A 21063-nucleotide genomic window follows, 5' to 3' on the forward strand; every position below is an offset into this window, starting at 1 on the left:
CAGGCTCACAAACCTGATCAATTTTATTCTATATGCCTGCCTACAACAACATCATGTCAGTGTCTTGAACTATTTCAATTCATAACACAATGAAATAAGATCACTAGTGTTCTCACTCAACAAGCAAGCAAACAGATTCAGAGATGGAAAAATATGCTCAAATTTTCATATTTAGTGAGGGCCTAGATTGGACAACTGAGTGTATGAACCCAATTTCTGGTTAGGGAGAAATCTCAAGTCATTTTTTGGTGCAAATAAAAGCAATTTTATGTAGGGTTCAAATATAGAATTTAGAGGGGGTAGATTAAAATTTACAAAAAGTAAAGATTTACTAACTTGGATAGACTGGTGGAAAATAGCATACTTTGTTTCCTGAATATGTTAGTATGATGATGGCATAGTGTATAAAACAAGGTTACATTCACAGATTTGAAGTGGATATTAGATTGGGAGGGGAGATCCTCTAGGGTAGGTAGAGGAATTTTAGATTCCTTCACAATAATATATTCCTCCTTGTGGTTGGAAAATTGGCTCCTAACTGCTTAACCACTATATTATACTGCCTCATATAATTTTAAATGGAGCACATGGCTCCAATAAACACTGAAGAACACTTAAAGACCCACTAGGGAAAATTTATTAATGAGTCGATGAATTTTTAAAAAGTTGGTGAGAGCAAAGTTTATTGATTTTGTGTGCATGAATGTTTGTGAAGCCACAGTTGCTGATTTCAAAGCAACTCCCTATAAAAGATGACAAGATTGCTGAAGGACTCTTTTGCCTCTAGTGTGTTATATAGTAGGGTGGGAGCAGTCACTTTTCTGGAGTCAGACAGATCTAGGGCTGCATCTTCGCTTTTCAGCAGCTGAACGTGCAAGTTAAGAGTTTCAATCATCTAGGGCTGTTGAAAGGATTGCTGAGCTGCTGTTCATCAAGTGCTTAGTTGAGTGTTTTGCATATGGTTGAGTATTCAATTTAAATAGTAAATAAACATTATTCTTTGATAGCTATTTCATTGTTTGTAGTATATGCTTTCTTCTGAGAATGATTTTTTCCCCAGAATAGAAATAGTCCAGATGGAATGAAAAAGTTATCAGTTTTGTGATATCAATAAAGACATTGTGACATAATGAGCGATTTGAGAATCATAATTATTTTTGCCATAAATTTATACAGCCTTTACATAAGGCTGCATGGGTGCTGACAATATTGTAACAGCTTTATTGAAGGATAATTGATATACCATAACTGCATGTATGAAAAGGGTATGATAGAGCCGGCGCCGCGGCTCACTAGGCTAATCCTCCACCTGTGGCGCCGGCACACCAGGTTCTAGTCCCTGTCGGGGCACCAGATTCTGTCCCGGTTGCCCCTCTTCCAGGCCAGCTCTCTGCTGTGGGCCGGGAGTGCAGTGGAGGATGGTCCAAGTGCTTGGGCCCTGCACCCCATGGGAGACCAGGATAAGTACCTGGCTCCTGCCATCAGATCTACGTGGTGCGCCGGCCACAGCGCGCTGGCCACGGCGGCCATTGGAGGGTGAACCAACGGCAAAGGAAGACCTTCCTCTCTGTCTCTCTCTCTCACTGTCCACTCTGCCTGTCAAAAAATAAAATAAAAAAAAAATCTAAAAAAAAAAAAAAGAAAAGGGTATGATAGGAAGTTCTGACATACCTACACACTCATGGAATTTCACAGACAGAAAAAAGTTGTACGTTCTGCAGGAATGTAGACAAGGACTACAAGCAATAATCTAATAATCATTCTCATAATTCAATTTCTGCTTTTTTACTGGTTGAACACTGTATTCCCTGGAACATCAAGCCTGTGATTATAAAGTAAGGAGGGAGGTTGGGGAAGTGAGTGGGGAGTGTCACTATGTTCCTAAATCTGTATATATGAAATACATGAAAGTTGTATAACTTAAATAAAATTTTTAAAAAACAATTCATTATAAAAGTCAAAAAGTATGTATATTAAATATTAACTTTATTTTATGCATTAAATTATAATAAGCTAGATAAATAAAAACCCCACTCATTACTCAATAAAAAAAGAAAGTATATTATCTCAAAAATTTAAGGACAAAAAGGAGAAAAAGAAAGGAGGGAGGAAAGAGGGAAGTATAATTGTGTCCTTAGAACTGTACCTCTAAATAAATAAAATCTGTTCTCTTTATATTAATTTTAAAAACTGAAGAAAATTCCCAGGTTACTTGTCGCTCCCCCTCTTCATGGAGGAATGACACTAAACCCTGCCTAGGCTTCATACCCGAGTCACGGCACCATTATGTCGCTCCCCGTCTTCGTGGAGGAACGACACAGGACCCTGCGCTGTTCTTTTGTCTGCTCGGCCCTCCCCGGGTTTGCTGCTGGTTCTTCCCGGGTTGGCTACCGTCCCTTCCACCTCCGTGGAAGGGCGGTTCCCCCTGCCACATTCCCCACTTCCGCAGGGGAGCGGCACACCGCTGGCCGGCTCTCCCGGGGGCTGCACAGGTGTTCCTTCAGATAGATGTTCCCCTTAGATGTTCCTCCTGCATGTTGTCTCTCTCCTCCTTTATAGTCCTCTTCCACCAATCCCAATTCTGCTACCCACATGCTGAGCGCGCTGCTCTCCTGCAATCAGGAGCAGGTCCTACAGTTTATTGGTTGAACTGGAGGCAGCTGTGTAGAAGCTGTTTTCCTCCTCTCCCAGCGCCATACTGTGGGGGAGCAGATGCATAGAATAAGTCTTAATTCCAGTAACTTAGTCTAGTCCGAGTTGCTCCCCACAGTTACTATTTTCAACCTTCCTCCACCCCTTGTCCTTGCCTATTCACCAAGTAGCTACTGCTCTGTTTTATTTTCTGTCATGTTACATTAATTTTAAATTTCTAATTATCTGAATGAGATACTATTCTTTTTCCCATTTTTATTTTTACTTAGCATAATTATCTTGAGATACATGATGATTTTGCATGTACCAGTACTTTGCTCCATCTATTGGTTAGTAGTATTACACTGGATGAACACATCATGATTTGTTTATTCATTCTCTTGTTGGTAAACACTTGATATGTTTCTAGTTTTTTATAATTTTATTTATATTTTACTTAATTGAGAGGGAGAGAGACAAAGTGAGCACTCACGTCTGCCTGTTCATTCCTCAAATGACTGCAACAGTGGAAAGGGCCATGAGCTTGGAACTTACTACTCAATGCATCCCCCACTGCCTGCAAGAGTAGACATAACTGGGAGCTGGCATGGGGAACAGACCTGGGGCTTCAACTTGGGCACTAGGATGTGGATACAGGCATCCCAGTGGGCACCTTAATCAGTGGGCTAATTTCTTGCTCACAGTTTTTTCTTATCTCTAACAAAAGAAGCTGCTGTAAACATTTGTGTACAAGTCTGTGTGGGCATATACTTAAATTTTTCTTGGTAAATACCAATGAGTGGCCTGCCTATATCCTAGAGTAGGTATGTGTTTAGCTTTTGAAGAAACAGTCAATTTTTTAATGGTTTCACCTTGTATTTCTACCAGCAGTGCATGGAAGTTTCAGTTCTTTCATGTAGCTTCCCAATACATGATATGGTCACTTTGTGCATGTGTTTCTTTAACAATTTTTATGATATATATACATGGCCATTTACAAACATAATTAGTACTTTTTTATCCTTTGTTCTATGTTTACATTTTAATCTATTTAATTTCACTTTCAGTGGTATAATTAATTTCATTAACTTTTTTTAATTTACTAACAGAGAACAGATTTTTAGTATTTCATAGATGTAATTCTAAGAATACAACTATACTTGTGTCCCTTTTCCCTTCCTCACACCCCATTCCTTCTTTACTTTCTTTTTTCTTTAATTTTGCAATCATTTTTTTTTTTTTTTTGACAAGCAGAGTGGACAGTGAGAGAGAGAGAGACAGAGAGAAAGGTCTTCCTTTGCCGTTGGTTCACCCTCCAATGGCCACCGCGGCCGGCACGCTGCGGCAGGTGCACCGCGCTGATCTGATGGCAGGAGCCAGGTACTTCTCCTGGTCTCCCATGGGGTGCAGGGCCCAAGTACTTGGGCCATCCTCCACTGCACTCCCTGGCCACAGCAGAGAGCTGGCCTGGAAGCAGGGCAACCAGGACAGAATCCAGCACCCTAACTGGGACTAGAACCTGGTGTGGCGGCGCCGCAAGGCGGAGGATTAGCCTAGTGAGCCGCGGTGCCGGCCAGCAATCATTTTTTATTTCATATATACGGTTATAAGAGGATAATGAAACTCCCCACTATACCCTCTTCCCTTAGTCATTCAAACTCTCCCTTCTCCCTCTTTTTTTATTTTTCTTTTAATTTTTACAATGACATACTTTAGATCTTCTAACCTGTGGTGTGTAATGATATCTCTTTGTAGTTTATTTAACCTTTCCTAATAAATAATGGCATTGAATATCATATAATATGCTTATTTTCTATACTTTATATGATTGCTTTTTTTTTTTTTTGACAGGTAGAGTTATGGACAGTGAGAGAGAGACAGAAAGGTCTTCCTTCCATTGGTTCACTCCCCAAATGGCTGCCACAGCTGGCGCTGAGCCAATCCGAAGCCAGGAGCCAGGAGTCTCTTCCTGGTCTCCCATGTGGGTGCAGGGGCCCAAGGACTTGGGCCATCTTCTGCTTTCCCAGGCCACAGCAGAGAGCTGGATTGGAAGAGGAGCAACTGGGACTAGAACTGGCGCCCATATGGGATGCCGGTGCCGCAGGCAGAGGATTAACAAGCAAACCATGGTGCCGGCCCATCATTGGTTTTTTTTTGAAGTATTTATTTATGTATTTGAAAGTCAGTTACAGAGAGAAGGAGAGGCAGAGATCTTCCATCTACTGGTTCACTTCCCAAATGGCTGCAAGAGTCAGGACTGGGCCAGGCTGAAGCCAGGATCCTCTTCATGAGCTTTGTGGGTGGCAAGGGCCCAAGCACTTGGTTCATCTTCTCCTGCTTTTTGAAAGCCATTAGCAGGGAGCTGGATTGGAAGTGGAGCAGCAGAGTCAGGAAGTGGTGCCCATATGGGGTGCTTTGGCGGCTGCATTGCAGGCAGTAGCTTTACCCACCAATACAATGCCAGTCCCACTTTGGTTAAATAGTCAAAATTTGAATCATTAAAAAAACTGATGTTTCGATATTATTGATATTCATTATCTTTTTTTTTTTTTGACAGGCAGAGTGGACAGTGAGAGAGAAAGACAGAGAGAAAGGTCTTCCTTTTGCCGTTGGTTCACCCTCCAATGGCCACCGCACCGGCCCGCTGCGGCAGGCGCACCGTGCTGATCCGAAGGCAGGAGCCAGGTGTTTCTACTGGTTTCCCATGTGGGTGCAGGGCCCAAGCACTTGGGCCATCCTCCACTGCACTCCCTGGCCATAGCAGAGAGCTGGTCTGGAAGAGGGGCAACCGAGACAGAATCCGGCGCCCCGACCAGGACTAGAACCCGGTGTGCCGGCGCTGCAAGGCGGAAGATTAGCCTATTGAGCCACGGCACCGGCCGATATTCATTATCTTTATATATCTTGGGTACATATTCTTTAACATGGACATGATTTATAAACTTTATTAGCTTTTCTTTTCATTCTTGCAACATTGGGTATTGGAGGGAAAAAACAATTTTGCTAACTTACAATTTATTAACTTTGTCTTTTATAACTTCTGCAACTTCTTTATACCCATTACACTTAGCATGGAGCAGCACCCCTTTGGTACGCAAGCTCAGTTCACCACTAGTGACATTGCTAGTAAATGCACTATAGCCACTTAACACAGGTTATCAGGCTTCACCCAGGCTTTTTGTACCACCAGTTTAAGACCCTCATTGCTCACTGTCTACTGTGTCATGGATTTCTAAAATCCAATTTTAGAGTTTGTTTCATTGGATCATTCCTTGTATTATGCACCTTAATGTTAATGGACTGTCTGGGAAACAGACACTGAAACAGAGATTGCATCCAGGAAATGTGTTGGGGAATGTTCTTAGAAAGGCACCAAGAGAGGATGAAAGAACGCTGCACAGAGGGAATTTTACTATTATACAGCAACAAAAAAGGTCTCAGTCTAACTCAGGGGAGCTCTGAAACTAGACATATCCTCCTAGTTGTTCCAAATTGCTGCACGAATCAGATAATGGTCAACTTATTTCAAGTAAGAATAAATGAGATCTACATTAAAATAATGTATTTTCATGATTGCTAACTATATTTTGCAGACCAAAAAAATAATAAATTAGTGAAGAGTAACATTATCTTATATAAATTTATTTAATTCCTGAACTGGAAGAGAGCTGGATTCAATGCCTATGACATGGAAATGTCCTATGACAGGAAATGCCACGTAGCTTCTCAAATATTCCACTGTAAACTTGTGAGAGAATAGAAATAAAAGAACAAGTAGCATTGTAGTCGTATTATGAAAATGTTTTGGGTTTGGAGACATCAGGCTGTTCCTAGTTCATGCTTTGAGAATTGTTGCATCAGAACTCTGCTGTTGAGTGCAGCTGTTATTTTTTAAAAAAGGATTTCATTAGTCTTTCTCTTCTGAACCTTGCAGCTGGTTGGGTTAATGGACTCATGTAAATCATTAAGGATGTTTCCAAACATTCTGAGCCTACTCTCCATTTAGAGTACTCTATTTATTCTACTCTCCAAGTAGAATAGTATGTTTTTATCTCCCTTTAAAGTTAAATCTGGAGGCCGGCGCCATGGCTCAATAGGCTAATCCTCCACCTTGCAGCGCCGGCACACTGGGTTCTAGTCCCGGTTGGTCGGGTGCCGGATTCTGTTCCGGTTGCCCCTCTTCCAGGCCAGCTCTCTGCTGTGGCACGGGAAGGCAGTGGAGGATGGCCCAAGTGCTCGGGCCCTGCACCTGCCTGGGAGACCAGTAGAAGCACCTGGCTCCTGGCTTCGGATCAGCGTGGTGTGCCAGCCGCGGCGGCCATTGGAGGGTGAACCAACGGCAAAAAGGAAGGCCTCTCTCTCTCTCACTGTCCACTCTGTCAAAAAAAAAAAAAAGAAAGAAAGTTAAATCTGGATGTATTATTTCCTTTACATAAAAAAAAAAAAAAAATCAGGTCTGTGTGGTATAGCCTGCTTTCCAGGGAAGCTTAGGAGATAGTATGACATTTTCTGTCTTCTTTTTCCTGCTATGAATCTCCAAGTTTTGATGATTTTTCTAATGTACATTGGATGTGTACTGTGAACGATAAGCAAATCTGTTGCTTTAAGTGATTGAAATTGTGTAGATTTTTATGCTGCAATAATGTGTGTGTGTTTGCACATGTGTGTATCCGTGGCATTCTCTCTCTTTACTTTCTGGCATGTGAAGGCATACTTAGACATCATGCCAAAGTTTTAGATTAGGACACAGTAGGACTTGAATCCAAGCCAGAGGTACCTCTGATTTTGATCTTATGTGCTTTCACTTGTGCAGCATTTAGGAGGTTGTGTTTCAATTATTATTCGGGTTTGTGTGGGGAAATTAGTTACACGAAGCAATTCAAAGATGGTGCTGAAAGGAAGTAAGGTGGGCGGAATCCAAAGTTGTTTACCACTAAAACTAATTGGCTACGCAACATCAGTTGAAGTGGCAACAACTGATATCAAGTGTATAGACATATGGCCAGTCCTATGAAAATTGCCCCATAAAATGACCCTTTAAGTGATTGGTTGGTCTTTATGCCCTGCCCCAATGACTCTGCAGTGTTGTGCTATAAAAGGGTCTGTTACAGGTGAAATAAACGAGTTCTTGCTAGACTTGACTCCCCGCTGCATCTGATTGTCTCCGGGATCAGGAGTCTGGGGAACGGGCAAGCGGTGCACTTACCTTTCCTGGGACCCAGTCCATCCTTGTACGGGTGGACTAAGACCCTGCAGCTTTGTATTCCTTGACAATGATTTTTTTTGTGGAAAGTCACAGAACAAGGATTTTCCATTCCATGTATGTTTAGGTAATATCATCTAAAAGCTTCAAAATCTAAACATGACTTCAGGACCTTTAGTATGTATCCACAAAGGAGAATTGTGTGATCTACTAATACATGAACACTCTGTATTATTACATATTATATTTTCCTTTTTTTAGATTTTGTTTATTTATTTGAGAGGTAGAGTTACACACAGTGAGAGGGAGAGACAAAGAGAAAGGTCTTCCATTGGTTCACTCCCCAAATGGCTGCAATGGCTGGATCTGCGCCAATCTGAAGTCAGGAGTCAGATGCTTCTTCCCAGTCTCCCACATGGGTGCAGGGGTTCAAAGACTTGGGTTATCTTCTACTGCTTTCCCAGGCCACAGCACAGAGCTGGATTGGAAGAGGAGCAGCCGAGACTATAACCGGCTTCCATATGGGATGCCAGCGCCGCAGGTGGAGGATTAACCTACTGCACCATGGCGCTGGCCCCATACATATTATATTTTCAGTAGGTATATTTTATATGTGACTATGTTAGGATTAAAAAAGAGGTAGCAAGTTTTTCAGAATTTAATGAGCAAAAATGTTGAGGAAAACCATCTTATAAGAGATTTAAAGATAAATTACCAAACCTTTTAATCATTAGAAATGTAAATCAATATTAGTAGGTAGTAATTCTCTTACTGGTACCATTCTGTTTCAGCTTTCAAAATGGAAAACATAGGCTGGTGCTGCAGCTCAATAGGCTAATCCTCCACCTGCGCCGACACACCGGGTTCTAGTCCCGGTCGGGGTGCCGGATTCTGTCCCGATTGCTCCTCTTCCAGTCCAGCTCTCTGCTGTGGCCCTGGAGTGCAGTGGAGGATGGTCCAAGTGCTTGGGCCCTGCACCCGCATGGGAGACCAGGAGAAGCACCTGGCTCCTGGCTTCGGATCTGTGCAGTGCACCGGCCTCAGTGCGTCGGCCGCAGCAGCCATTGGAGGGTGAACCAATGGTAAGGGAAGACCTTTCTCTCTGTCTCTCTCTCTCTCTCTCTGTCCACTCTGCCTATCAAAAAAAAAAAAAAAAAAGAACATAGTGATGAATAAACTGAGTCTACTTTTAAGAATTTGTGTGTATGTGTGTGTGTGTGTGTGTAAAAAAGGGAGCGAGAAATGCAATACTGTAAACAAATTATTATGGATATGACTTAATGTTCAAAGATCAATAAACAAATTGTAAGAACCAGGTACTCCAAGTACTTGTATTATGTAAAGTAATATATATGCTTCTTTTGATAAAATACAGTGAAAATGAAAAGTAAACAATGCACTGTGTTTTTTATTTTTTTATAATCTTATTCATTTATTTATTATTTACTTACATGGAAAACAGACACACAGAGAGATGATCCATCCACTGATTCACTCCCCAAATAACTGTAATACTAAGGGTTGAGCAAGAGTAAGGCCAGGGGCTTAAAATTTATACCAGGTTTTGCACAACATTGGCAAGGACCCAAGTATTAGAACCATATTCTGCCACTTCCTAGGGTGTGCATTAGCAGGAAGCTAAAATAAGACAACAAGCCTGGACCCAAATATAGACATTCTCTTTCAAGATTCAGGTATTCTAAGTGGCATCTTAATTCTATACTAAAGACTTGCCCCAATAAATTGTTATTAAGAATGATCATCACACCACACTGTGCAACAGAACATCAGATAGTCGTCCTCCTATCTCATCATAACTTTGTACTCTTACTTCAAAATAGTTAAAAGGATATTTTAAATATCTCGTTGTGAAAAAAAACTTAAATATTTGTGGTAATGGATATGCTACTTAGTCATATATGATCATTCTACAATATGTACTGGTATCAAAACATCAGTTTGCACTCCATAAATATAAACAATTATGGTAGGCAAAAAAACTATAAAAAATAAATATTATGAAATAGTTTAGTTCTCAGTAGCTCATCAGTGATCTCATGGTTATATAAAAGAAAGAAAAGTATTAGTTGAACAATTAAAAAACCTAAAGTAGTTTTTAATTTGCAGGAAAATATTCAAGACTGAATTTCCAAAGCTTCACCTGATTGGCATGGTGAGTTTGTGTATAAAATTCTCTCTCACCTCAGGATTCCAGGAGAATCATATAAAAAGTTTATGCTGCTACTTGAAGTGTGAGTGACCACTATCTGACATATCCTGAAAAGGATGAAATCTAAAGCCAGCATTTAAGAAGCCATTTCAAATAGTAAAATAAAGAGATCTGTCTGTGAGTACCTTTGCTTTCAAGTGAAATGCAGTGCAAAGTCGCATGCACAGAGAACATGGGTTTAAAGTGTCTCCTGAGAAGACAGCTGGATCAAATCACCTTGAGTGCGATTCTGCCCAAGGGGACAATACAAAGGACAGGTGAATCCCCAGAGGTGATTTCAGAAATCTGGTGTAGAGTTGCAGAATAAGTCAGAGGACACATGGTTTGTTAAAAACAACTGCAACCCATGAATAGGTGGAAAGGTCACCTCCTCTTCCAAGAGTAGTTAGAATTAAGCCACAGGATCCTTAATACTCAGGAATCCAAAGATGTATTACATATCTAGAATTCAAATAAACTTTATGGCTGTTGACTTCTGTCTTCTCTCACCGTTGCTCCAGCCCTGGAAGGGCCAGTAGTTCAGTCAAAATGCAGATTGAAGACACGAGGGAGCAGGGTGGAGAGCACCTTTGCCACCTGCAGACTTGAAAGACTAAAGAGGACTGGAACTGGGACCAGACAATTGTTGTGTTGGGCAACACACAACTCTGCAGCTTGGTACTATTACTTGACTGGACTTTTTTTTAATTTTGCTTTTAATGTGATGTATTTACTGTAATCTAACTGAAAGGCAAAGAGAGAGAGAAAGAGAGAAATAGAAAGAGAGGAGGAGAGGAGAGGAGAGGAGAGGAGAGGAGAGGAGAGGGGAGGGGAGGGGAGGGGAGGGGAGGAGAGGAGAGGAGGGGAGAGGAGGGGAGAGGAGGGGAGGGGAGAGGAGAGGAGGGGAGGGCAGGGGAGGGGAGGGGAGGGGAGGAGAGGGGAGAGGAGGAGAGAGGAGGGGAGGGGAGGGGAGGGGAGTGGAGGGGAGAGGAAGGGAGGGGAGAGGAGGGGAGGGGAGGGGAGAGGAGGAGAGAGGAGGGGAGGGGAGGGGAGGGGAGTGGAGGGGAGAGGAAGGGAGGGGAGAGGAGGGGAGGGGAGGGGAGGGGAGAGGAGGGGAAGGGAGGGGAGGGGAGAAGAGTGGAGAGGAGGGGAGGGGAGAGGAGGGGAGGGGAGGGGAGAGGAGGAGAGGGGAGAGGAGGGGAGGGGAGGGGAGGGGAGAGGAGGGGAAGGGAGGGGAGGGGAGGGGAGAAGAGTGGAGAGGAGAAGAGTGGAGGGGAGGGGAGGGGAGAGGAGGGGAGGGGAGGGGAGAGGAGGGGAGGGGAGGGGAGGGGAGGAGGGGAGAGGAGGGGAGGGGAGGGGAGGGAGGGGAGGGGGGAGAGGAAGGGAGGGGAGAGGAGGGGAGGGGAGGGGAGGGGAGAGGAGGGGAAGGGAGGGGAGGGGAGAAGAGTGGAGAGGAGGGGAGGGGAGAGGAGGGGAGGGGAGGGGAGAGGAGGAGAGGGGAGAGGAGGGAGGGGAGGGGAGAGGAGAGGAGGAGAGGGGAGAGGAGGGGAGGGGAGAGGAGGGGAGGGGAGGGGAGGGGAGGGGGAGGGGGGGAGAGGAGGGGAGGGGAGTGAGTGGTGGAGGGGGAGAGGAGGGAGGGGAGGAGAGAGGAGGGGGAGGGGAGGGGAGAGGAGAGGAGGAGAGGGGAGAGGAGGGGAGGGGAGGAGGGGAGGGAGGGGAGGGAGGGGAGGGGAGGGGAGAGGAGGGGAGGGGAGAGGAGTGGTGGAGGGGAGAGGAGGGGAGGGGAGGAGAGAGGAGGGAGAGGGGAGGGGAGAGGAGGGGAGGGGAGGGGAGGGAGGGAGAGGAGGGGAGGGGAGAGGAGAGGGAGGGGAGGGGAGGGGAGGGGAGGAGAGGGGAGAGGAGGGGAGGGGAGAGGAGGGGAGGAGAGTGGAGAGGGGAGGGGAGGAGGAGAGGGGAGGGGAGAGGAAGGGAGGGGAGGGGGGGAGAGGAAGGGAGGGGAGGGGAGGAGGGGAAGAGGGAGAGAGAGGGGAGGGGAGGGGAGGGGGAGGGGAGGGGAGGGAGGGGAGGAGGGAGGGGAGGGAGGAGAGAGGAGAGGAGGGAGGGAAGGGGAAGGGATGGGAGGGGAGGGGAGGGAGGAGAGAGGGAGAGGAGAGGAGAGGAGGGAAGGTTAAGGGAGGGGAGGGGAGGGGAGGGGAGGGGAGGGGAGAGGAGGGGAGGGGAGGAGAGGAGGGGAGGGGAGGGGAGGGGAGGGAGAGAGGAGAAGAGATGAGAGGAGAGGAGAGGAGGGGAGTGGAGGGGAGGGGAGAGGGAGGGGAGGGGAGGGAGAGGAGGGCGAGGGGAGGGGAGGGGAGGGGAGGGGAGGGGGGGGAGGGGAGAGGAGAAGAGATGAGAGGAGTGGAGGGGAGGGGAGAGGAGGGGAGGGGAGGGGAGAGGAGAAGAGAGGAGAGGAGAGGAGAGATTTTCTACCTGCTCGTTCACTCCTCAAATAACTGCAACTGCCAGGGCTGAGCAAGGCAGAAACCAGGAACCCAAAACCCAATCTAGATGTCTCACATGAATGGCAGCAGCCAAATTGATTGAACCATCATCTGCTGCCTCTAAGAATTCATTATTATGAAATTGGATTGGAAGTTGAGTAGCTGGGACTTGATAAAGGATGTAGGCATCCCAAGCAGCACCTTAAATTGTTGTACCAAAATGATGACCCTTTGACTGGATATTTTTCCATCAATACAGAAGAAAGAAGTCCGTTTACTTATTAAAACTGACAAATGCCTGAGATTCCTTCAAGTGATGGGGAATGATGGACACAGAGAGAGGATTTGCAATATTGAAAAGAAAACTGATAATTTATCTGACTCAGATAAGCAAGGTAAATAAAATATCGTGTGTCTTAATAAGTTGATGGAAAAATTTTCATTTAAAAACAATGAAATAACTAAATTCATTCCAAGCTAAGAAAGAACTTCAATGTTTTCTGTGACTTTCAACATCATTAGCAAAAGTTTCAGACATTCCCTTACTACTTTCTACTAGAAAATTTTCATTTTTATTTTTGAGCATACTTAGAATTTATTGACCTCTAAGCACATAAATATTTGTGGTAGCAATATTTCATATTTGTAATTCAATTCAATTTACTATCACTTTAACTGTGCTAAAAATACTGCATTTTATAATTACTTTTAAGATGTCTTCAAAGTTTAAGGGAATTCAACCTTGGCATATTTTATGTTCCTTATGAAAATTTTAGTGTAAACTTTTCTATTTTCCACTGTGGGGTAAAATATTTTTATTCTGCTACTCTGTGTTATATATTTGGGCTTTTTATTACCTGAATTCCTTCCTTGATATCCTATAATTGGCATCATTTAGTTACTATGAAAAAGGTAGAGACATCTAATAGAAAATTGTAAGAATATGCAATGAATAGAAATCAGCCTGTAATATAAAGAACTTTTGTCTTTTTCTACAACATTAGATGTGCCTTCTAAAAGTTGGGCATTATTCCAGCATTAAAGCAATCCAGAAACCTGTATATAAACCCAAAGAACCTTTTCTCCTCTCCAAATACTGCCCTTACCAAAAAATGCTATATTCGCGTTCTACCCCATTTAGTTTTCCTGTGGACGTTTTGAATTAGCATAGGGAATTAGTAAGGATACAAGTGAAGCCATCCTGTTTTTTATCTTCATTGGCATTAATAAATCCTGTTGTGTGTAAATGAGCTTAAAAATCTCTATGCAATTAGGTTTCCATTTTACCTTGAAGGTTTTAGTGCAGATTGTTAGCTAATCAAGCTGGGAAATTGAATAGAGTATACACAAAATTGTTTATGAGTAATATTATAAGCAAGCAGGACAGATAGCACTGTACTTGCTTTACAGCCATAATAAAGCAAGCAGTGGTATCAGGATTGCACCATTTAGGTGTAATTGTACAAATTGCTACCTAATCAGATGAGAAACACAGTACTTGGAGAATAATATTCTTTCTATATGCCATTACCTTTGCTTAGTTAGCTATAAGTGTAAAGGGCTTTTAAACTTCAACACAAAGAGACTATGAATAAAAATAGATTTTTAAAAACATTTTGGTATGACCATGAATTGCTTAACGATGAGGATACATTCTGGGAAATGCGTCATTAGCTAAGTTCATCACTGTGTGGATTTCACAGAAAGTACTTAGACAATCCCAGTTGGTATAGCCTACTATACACTTAAACTATGATTTAGCCTATTGCTACTAAGCTACAAATGTGTGCAGCATATTACTATATTGAATACTGTACGTAATTATATAACAGTGGCAAATATTTGAGCATCTAAACATATCCATCACAGAAATGGTAAGAAAAAAAGTGAAACAAAATGTAACAAATGGTACTCCTTTAGAGAGAAATAATCATGAATGGAGCTATCAGTTCTGGGAATTCCTCTAGGTCAATGAATGAATGGTGAATCAGAATGCCTCAGACATTATTATGTATGACTATAGAGTTTATAAGTACTGTACATTTGCCCTATACTAAAATAAATATTTATTTGTTTAATTTATTTATAATGTAGAGTGAGAGAGACAGAGGCAGAGAGACATAACTTCCAGCCATTGGTTCACTCTCCAAATGCCTGGAGCAGTGAAGCCTGGGGCAGACTGAAGTCACGAGTCAGGAAATCCATCATGGTCTACTTTAGGGACCCAAGCACTTGAGCCATCTTCTGCTGCTTTCCCAGATTCATTGAATGGGAGCTGGATTGAAAGCAAAACAGTCAGGACTCTACCTACTGCTCCATCATGAGATGTCAGTGTTACAAGTGGTGACTTAACCAGCTGTGCCACAGTGCTGTCCCCAGGCTGCACTAAACTGTTAAAACATATTTCTCTTCTTCAATTATAAATTCACTTTAACTTACTTAAGTTTTTTTACTTATTAAATTAATTTCTAAACACTGGGCTCCTGCAGAACATTTGGTTTAAATCACACTATCTAAAGCAATATAAAAACAATTTCCTTTTACATATTCCTATTCTATAAACTTTCCTGCATTTCACTTGATGGTTTTTATGTTTCAATTTTATAGTTAAATTTTCTTGCTTCAAAATAGTTTTGTTAAAAACTAATAGAAGAACATATAAATATAAGCCTAGTTGTACACAGGGTCAGGATCATCAGTACCACCGTCTTCTATCTCCACATCTTGTGTGACCAGCAGGTCTTCAGGGGCGAAAACTATCCTCTGCTATGCTATTGATGCCCAATCTTGACACCTTCTGTAGGACAAGCCTGACATTCTTCTCAAAGGGGTGTCTTTTCAGAAACATATCCACTGTGATTTTTTTTTTCTTCTTTTTTCATTGTAGGTTGGCTTGTAACCAGAAATACACCATGGAAATTTCTCTGTATTAATGGAAATTTTTGATGTTGGGGTCCATGTTTGCAAACTTTTTAAAGAGCTTATTGAGGTACGCAAGTCTTATGCTAAACTCTTTTCTTTAAATTTCCTTAGGGATTCTTGATTTGTTTTCTCCTGAGGTTTTCTTTTCTCTTTGTAAATCAGCTGCCTCAAGTATTTCATTAGAGTGAAAAGCTAATATACCAGATTAAAGTTGTTTGCCATTTAGCTACAACCGCTCATCTTTGGTAAATCCTTTGAAGTCACAGACAAACCCATAAAGTTTCTGCTTCCAGATGCCATTCCTACATTACTTGGTGACATCAAGGCAAGCACAAGCTTGATTCTTGATGCAACCAAATATGCAGAATTGCACCCTATCTTCTTAGTTTCTTCCTCGGTTGCAGCAATAGTCTAGGCAAAAGTCTTTCTCCAATGAGTGTCCTTAGAAGTTGTACTATTGGTTGTTTCAAAGAGATATGGTTTCAAGGGAGAAAGATCACTTGGATATTGGGTGCAGATTACGGATGTGCAGGGCTTATGTGACACAAACAAAATATTTCAAGGTTTGCTCTTCTCTGCACAGCTCTTCTCTGTTTAACTGGCATAGTAATTTGCTGGGGGTGCAGGAAGGTATCTTGAAAAATGAGCTGAGTCAGGCATGATTGCTCCTGCATACACATAAATTTAATCTTACACTAAGAGTTTAACAAATGTATGAAAAAAATTGTTCATCAAAAATCGAGGCATCAGCTGTTCAAAGACATTGCATCACAAAGTGTCAATTTCACTTTTGTAGATTACCTTTTAGGTACTATGTTAGTTATCACAGATCAGGGAGAACATATGGTATTTGTTTGCGATTAAATTACTACACAAAGTGTAGTATTTTTTTTTTTTTACTGCTAAGTAGTATTCCATACTGTACATACACCATGCTTTCTTTATTCAGTCCTCAGTTGATGGACATCTGGGTTGATTCCATATCTTAGCTATAGAGAATCGAGCTGCAATAAACAAGAGGGTACAGATGACACTTTCATGTGCTGATGTAATTTCCTTTGGGTAAATTTCCAGGAGTGGGATGGCTGGTTCATATGGTAGATCTGTATTCAGATTTTTGTGGTATTTCATTACTGTGTTCCACAGTGACTGTACCAGTTTAAATTCCCACCAACAGTAGATTCACATACTTTTTCCCCCCACATCCTTGCTGGCCTTTGTTGTTTGTTGTTTTCTGTATGTAAGCCATTCTAACTGGGGTGAGGTGAAAACCCATTGTGGTTTTGACTTCATCTCCATGATGGCTAGTAATCCTGAGCATTTTTTTCATGTGTCTTTTGGTCATTTGCATTTCATATTTTGAAAAATTCTTAAGTCCTTTTCCCATGTCTTGACTGGATTGTTTGCTTTGTTGTTGTTGAGCTCTTTATAGATTAAGGATGCTAATCCTTTATCAATTGCATAGATTGCAAATATTTTATCCCATTCTGTCAGTTGCCTTTTCACATCCCTGAGTGTTTTTTGCAATACAGAAGCTTCTAATTTGATGTAATCCCATTTTTCAATTTTGGCTTTGATTGACTGTGCTTCTGTAGTTTTTTTGTAAGATATCTCTGATTATGCCAAAGTCTTTAAGGGTTTCCCCAATGTTCTCTAATAATTTCATGATATCAGGTCATAGATTTAGGTCTTTGTCAATTTTGAGTGAATTTTTGTGTGAAGTGTAAGGTAGGGTTCTTTGCTTCATACTTCTGCATGTGGAGATCCAATTTTCCCAGCACCATTTGTTGAAGAGACTGTTCTTGATCCACAGAATGATTTTAGTTTTCTTGTCAAAGATAAGTTGGTTATAGACGCATGGATTGATTTCTGGAGTTTATATTCTGTTTCATTGGTCTACTCAGCAGTTTATTTGCCAGCATCAGGTTGTTATGCTTATAACTGCCCTGTATTATGTCTTGAAATCTGGTATTGTGATACCTCCAGTGTTATTTTTGTTGTGTAAGATTTCTTTATCTATTCAGGATCTCCTTGCCTCCATATGAATTTCAGCATCGTATTTTCTAAATGTGAGAAGAATATCTTTGGTATTTTGATTGTGATCACATTTAAAAGGTAAATTTCTGTTGGTAGTTTGGAAATTTTTAAGATATTGATTCTTCCAATCCATGAACATGGAAGATTTTTCCATTCTTTGTGTCTTCATTTATTCCTTTCTTTAATGTTTTGTAATATTTGATTACATGTATTCCAAGTTGTTTAATTATTTTGTGACTATTATGAATGGGACTTATTTTAGAGGTTCTTTCCAGCCATGGCATTAACTATATACAAAGGCTATTGAATTTTGTGTGCTAATTTTATATCTTGCCACTTTACTAAACTATTTTATGAGTTCAAATAGGATCTTAGCGTTTATTTTGGATTACCAATATATAGATTCATATCATCTGCAAATGGGGAAAGTTTGACTTCCTCATTCCTAATTTGTATGGCTTTAAATTCTTTTTGGTTCTCAATGGCTCTGGTTAAAACTTCAAGGACTATATTGAATAGCAATGATAAAAGTGCACATCTTTGTTTGGTTCCAGATCTCATTGGGAATGCTTTCAACTTTTCCCCATTCAATAAGATGCTGGTTGTGGGTTTGTCATAAATTGCCTGATTGTGTTAAGGAATGTTTCTTCTATACCCAATTTGCTTAAGGTTTTCATTATGAAAGGGTGTTATATTTTATCAAATGTTTTATCTGCATCTATTGAGATAATCATATGGTTTTTGTTATGCAGTTTGTAATGTGATGTATCACATTATATTGACTGTGAATGTTGAACCATCCCTGCATACCAGGGATAAATCCCACTTGGTCCAGGTGAATGATCTTTTTGATGTGTTGTTGGATTTGATTGGCTAGAATTTTGTTGTGGATTTCTGAATCTATCTTCATCAGAGAAAATGGTCTGTAGTTTTCTTTCTCTGTTGCATCTTTTCTGGGTTTAGGAATTAAGGTGTTACTGGCTTCTTAGAACTTGGGAGAATTCCCTTCCTCTCAATTGTTTTGAAAAGCTTGAGAATTGGAGTTAGTTCTTACATGCCTGGTAGAATTCAACAGTGAAACCATTTGATCCTGGACTGTTCTTTGTTGGGAGGGTCTTTATTACTGATTCAATTTCCAGCTTGGCTATTATTCTGTTTATGTTTTCTATATTTTCATTAATCAATTTTGGTAGGTCATATGTGCCAAGGATTCTATCCATTTCTTCTAGGTTTCTTGATTTGTTGGCATACAGCTCTTTGTAGTATGCTCTGATGACTGATGATTCTTTTTACTTCTGTGGTATCTCTTTTTACATTTCCTTTGCATCTCTGATTTTTACTGATTTGAGTCTTCTTTGTTGTTGTTGTTGTTGTTGTTAGTTGGGCCAATGGTGTCCTGTAATTGGGTGCATATGTTTATTCTACTCAAATATTCCTGTTGAATTGATCCCTTAATCATTACATAGTGCCCTCCTTTAACACTTTTAATAGTTTTGTATTAAATTCTAGTTTGTTTGATATTAGGATACCTACAACATCTCTTTTTTTAATTTCCATTAGCATGGAATGTCTATTTCCATCCTTTTACTTTAAGACTATGGATATCTCTATTGGTGAGATGTGTTTCTTGTAGGCAGCAAAAAGAAGGGTCTTATTTTTTAAGATTTTTTATTTAATTATTTGAAAGTCAGAGTTACACGGAGAGAAGGAGAGGCAGAGAGAGAGAGAGAGAAAAAGAGAGAGAGAGAGAGAGAGAGAGAGAGAGAGATCTTCCATCTGCTGATTCACTCTCTAATAGGCTGCAGTGGCCAGAGCTGCACCATGCGGAAGCCAGGAGCCAGGAGCTTCTTCCGGGTCTCTCATGTGGGTGCAGGGGCCCAAGTTCTTGGGCCATCTTCCACTGCCTTCCCAGGCCACAGCAGAGAGCTGGACCAGAAGTAGAGCAGCTGGGACTCGAACTGGCACCCACATGGGATGCTGGCACTGTAGGCAGGTACCCTACCCACTATGCCACAGCACCAGCCCTGAAGGGTCTTATTTTTTAATCCATTTTGCCAAGTCTGTATCTTTTAACTGGAGAGTTGAGGCTATTTACATTTTAGATAATTATTGGTTAGTAATCATTTGGCCCTGCCATTTTCCCATAAATATTCTTATTAACTTTGGTTTCCTTTTTCTTTTACTGGGAGATTTTCTGCATTTACATGCTTTCATAGTGATGACTAAATCAGGAAAGCATGCCTTTAACAATAACACAATAGCTAAATTATCCAAACACCTTCAATATCTATGAACTTTTTTATTGATACAATTCAGTAAATGTGATGAAAATGTTAGAGACAAACATGTTTCAATTAAGATGTGAAACACTTTGTATTTGGGTTGTATATAAACTCTAAAAATAAAATTTGAAAATCTATGTTTGAGTCAGTGCTTCATTCAAAGGGCACATTTAAGTCATTAAAAATTCCCATGCTTAATCACTGATACCCTGTTGTTCACACAGTGCTGCCATACTTCAAATCTAAAGTTTTAAGAGTAAATAGCTTTTGAGCCATTTCCCTTTTAAATTCATATGCATATTTAAGTGCATTTTAAGTCACCTAATATTATTGCTGTATCTGCTAAGCACTTTAAGAATGCCCACTAATATTCCTTTTGCATTTTTCTACCTAGGTTCTCATTACTGAAAAGGGGCCTGAGGTCAAGACACCGGAGCAAATCACCCAAATAAAGTCATATCAAATTTGTAACTTTCTATACCATATGCCTGATCTGGTTATATAGTTTTATCTTTAATTATTTCTTTCTAATTTATTATTTAACTATAGGATAACTACAGATATTCTGTTTTATCCTCTTCCATGCATCACTCTGTCTCTCCTGTTCCCAATTTAAATGTTAATAATGGCGAGGGAAATGAAAGATCCTCCTAGGAATAATATTTTTAATTGTAGACCCATATTGGTTGCAAACTTCAGTTTGTCGCTTTATGAAAGGGACTCATTGTTGCCTTGCAAGCCTCTGTCCACATTTCTAACTTCTTTTGTGATGTCAAAATTATTTTACTACTGTCCTTTTATTCTTGAGTGCTGTAGGAACATGATGAGACCAGAATCTACCAATTAAAAGGCTCCAAAGTAATTCTGAAAACTGTTAGATTGGCTGTAACAAATGTCTAGCTGAAATTCAGCTTCTCTCTTGTTCTACTTACTCCAGAATCTTGGAGGAAAGACCACCACTAGCAATATGATTTCTCAATCTGAATTGAAGGAAAAAATTAGAACTCTGCATAACTAATTAACGTGGACTTTGATTACACTTAGTTCTACATATCTGAAAGATCTGAGTAATTTTCCAAATGAAGTGAGTTAAAAATAACTCATGGATCTCTATGTTAGAAAATATAACATTTAAGTATGTATGTCAATTGAGGAAAATGCAAGTATAAACTTTAAAAATTATCTTGGTGTCTATACAATGACTGTGGAATAAGAGGGTTAAAAAATATCTGTGTTTTTGAGGAAGTCTATACTTCTAAAAACAATGTACTCACAGCTAAAGAAGACAATGCTAAAGAACTG

At 40.9% G+C, this 21063-nt stretch overlaps 1 long non-coding RNA gene across 5 annotated transcripts in view; it reads left to right on the forward strand.

The window, feature by feature from the left end:
* Positions 1–20259, forward strand: part of LOC138849650 (uncharacterized) — a 42859-nt gene extending 22600 nt beyond the window's left edge. Inside the window, exons 4-8 of one of the 5 annotated variants that reach the window (XR_011388654.1) lie at positions 9962–10007; positions 10565–10721; positions 12780–12915; positions 15408–15509; positions 20156–20259. This is a non-coding gene — a long non-coding RNA (uncharacterized lncRNA). Of the gene's footprint in view, positions 1–9961; positions 10182–10564; positions 10722–12779; positions 12916–15407; positions 15510–20155 lie in introns of all 5 variants that reach the window. The other 4 variants (XR_011388655.1, XR_011388656.1, XR_011388657.1 and 1 more) reach the window with 4 other exon arrangements.
* The last annotated feature ends 804 nt before the right edge of the window (positions 20260–21063 follow it).

The sequence above is a fragment of the Oryctolagus cuniculus genome, chromosome 5 (genome assembly GCF_964237555.1).
Source record: "Oryctolagus cuniculus chromosome 5, mOryCun1.1, whole genome shotgun sequence".
NCBI lineage: Eukaryota > Metazoa > Chordata > Mammalia > Lagomorpha > Leporidae > Oryctolagus > Oryctolagus cuniculus.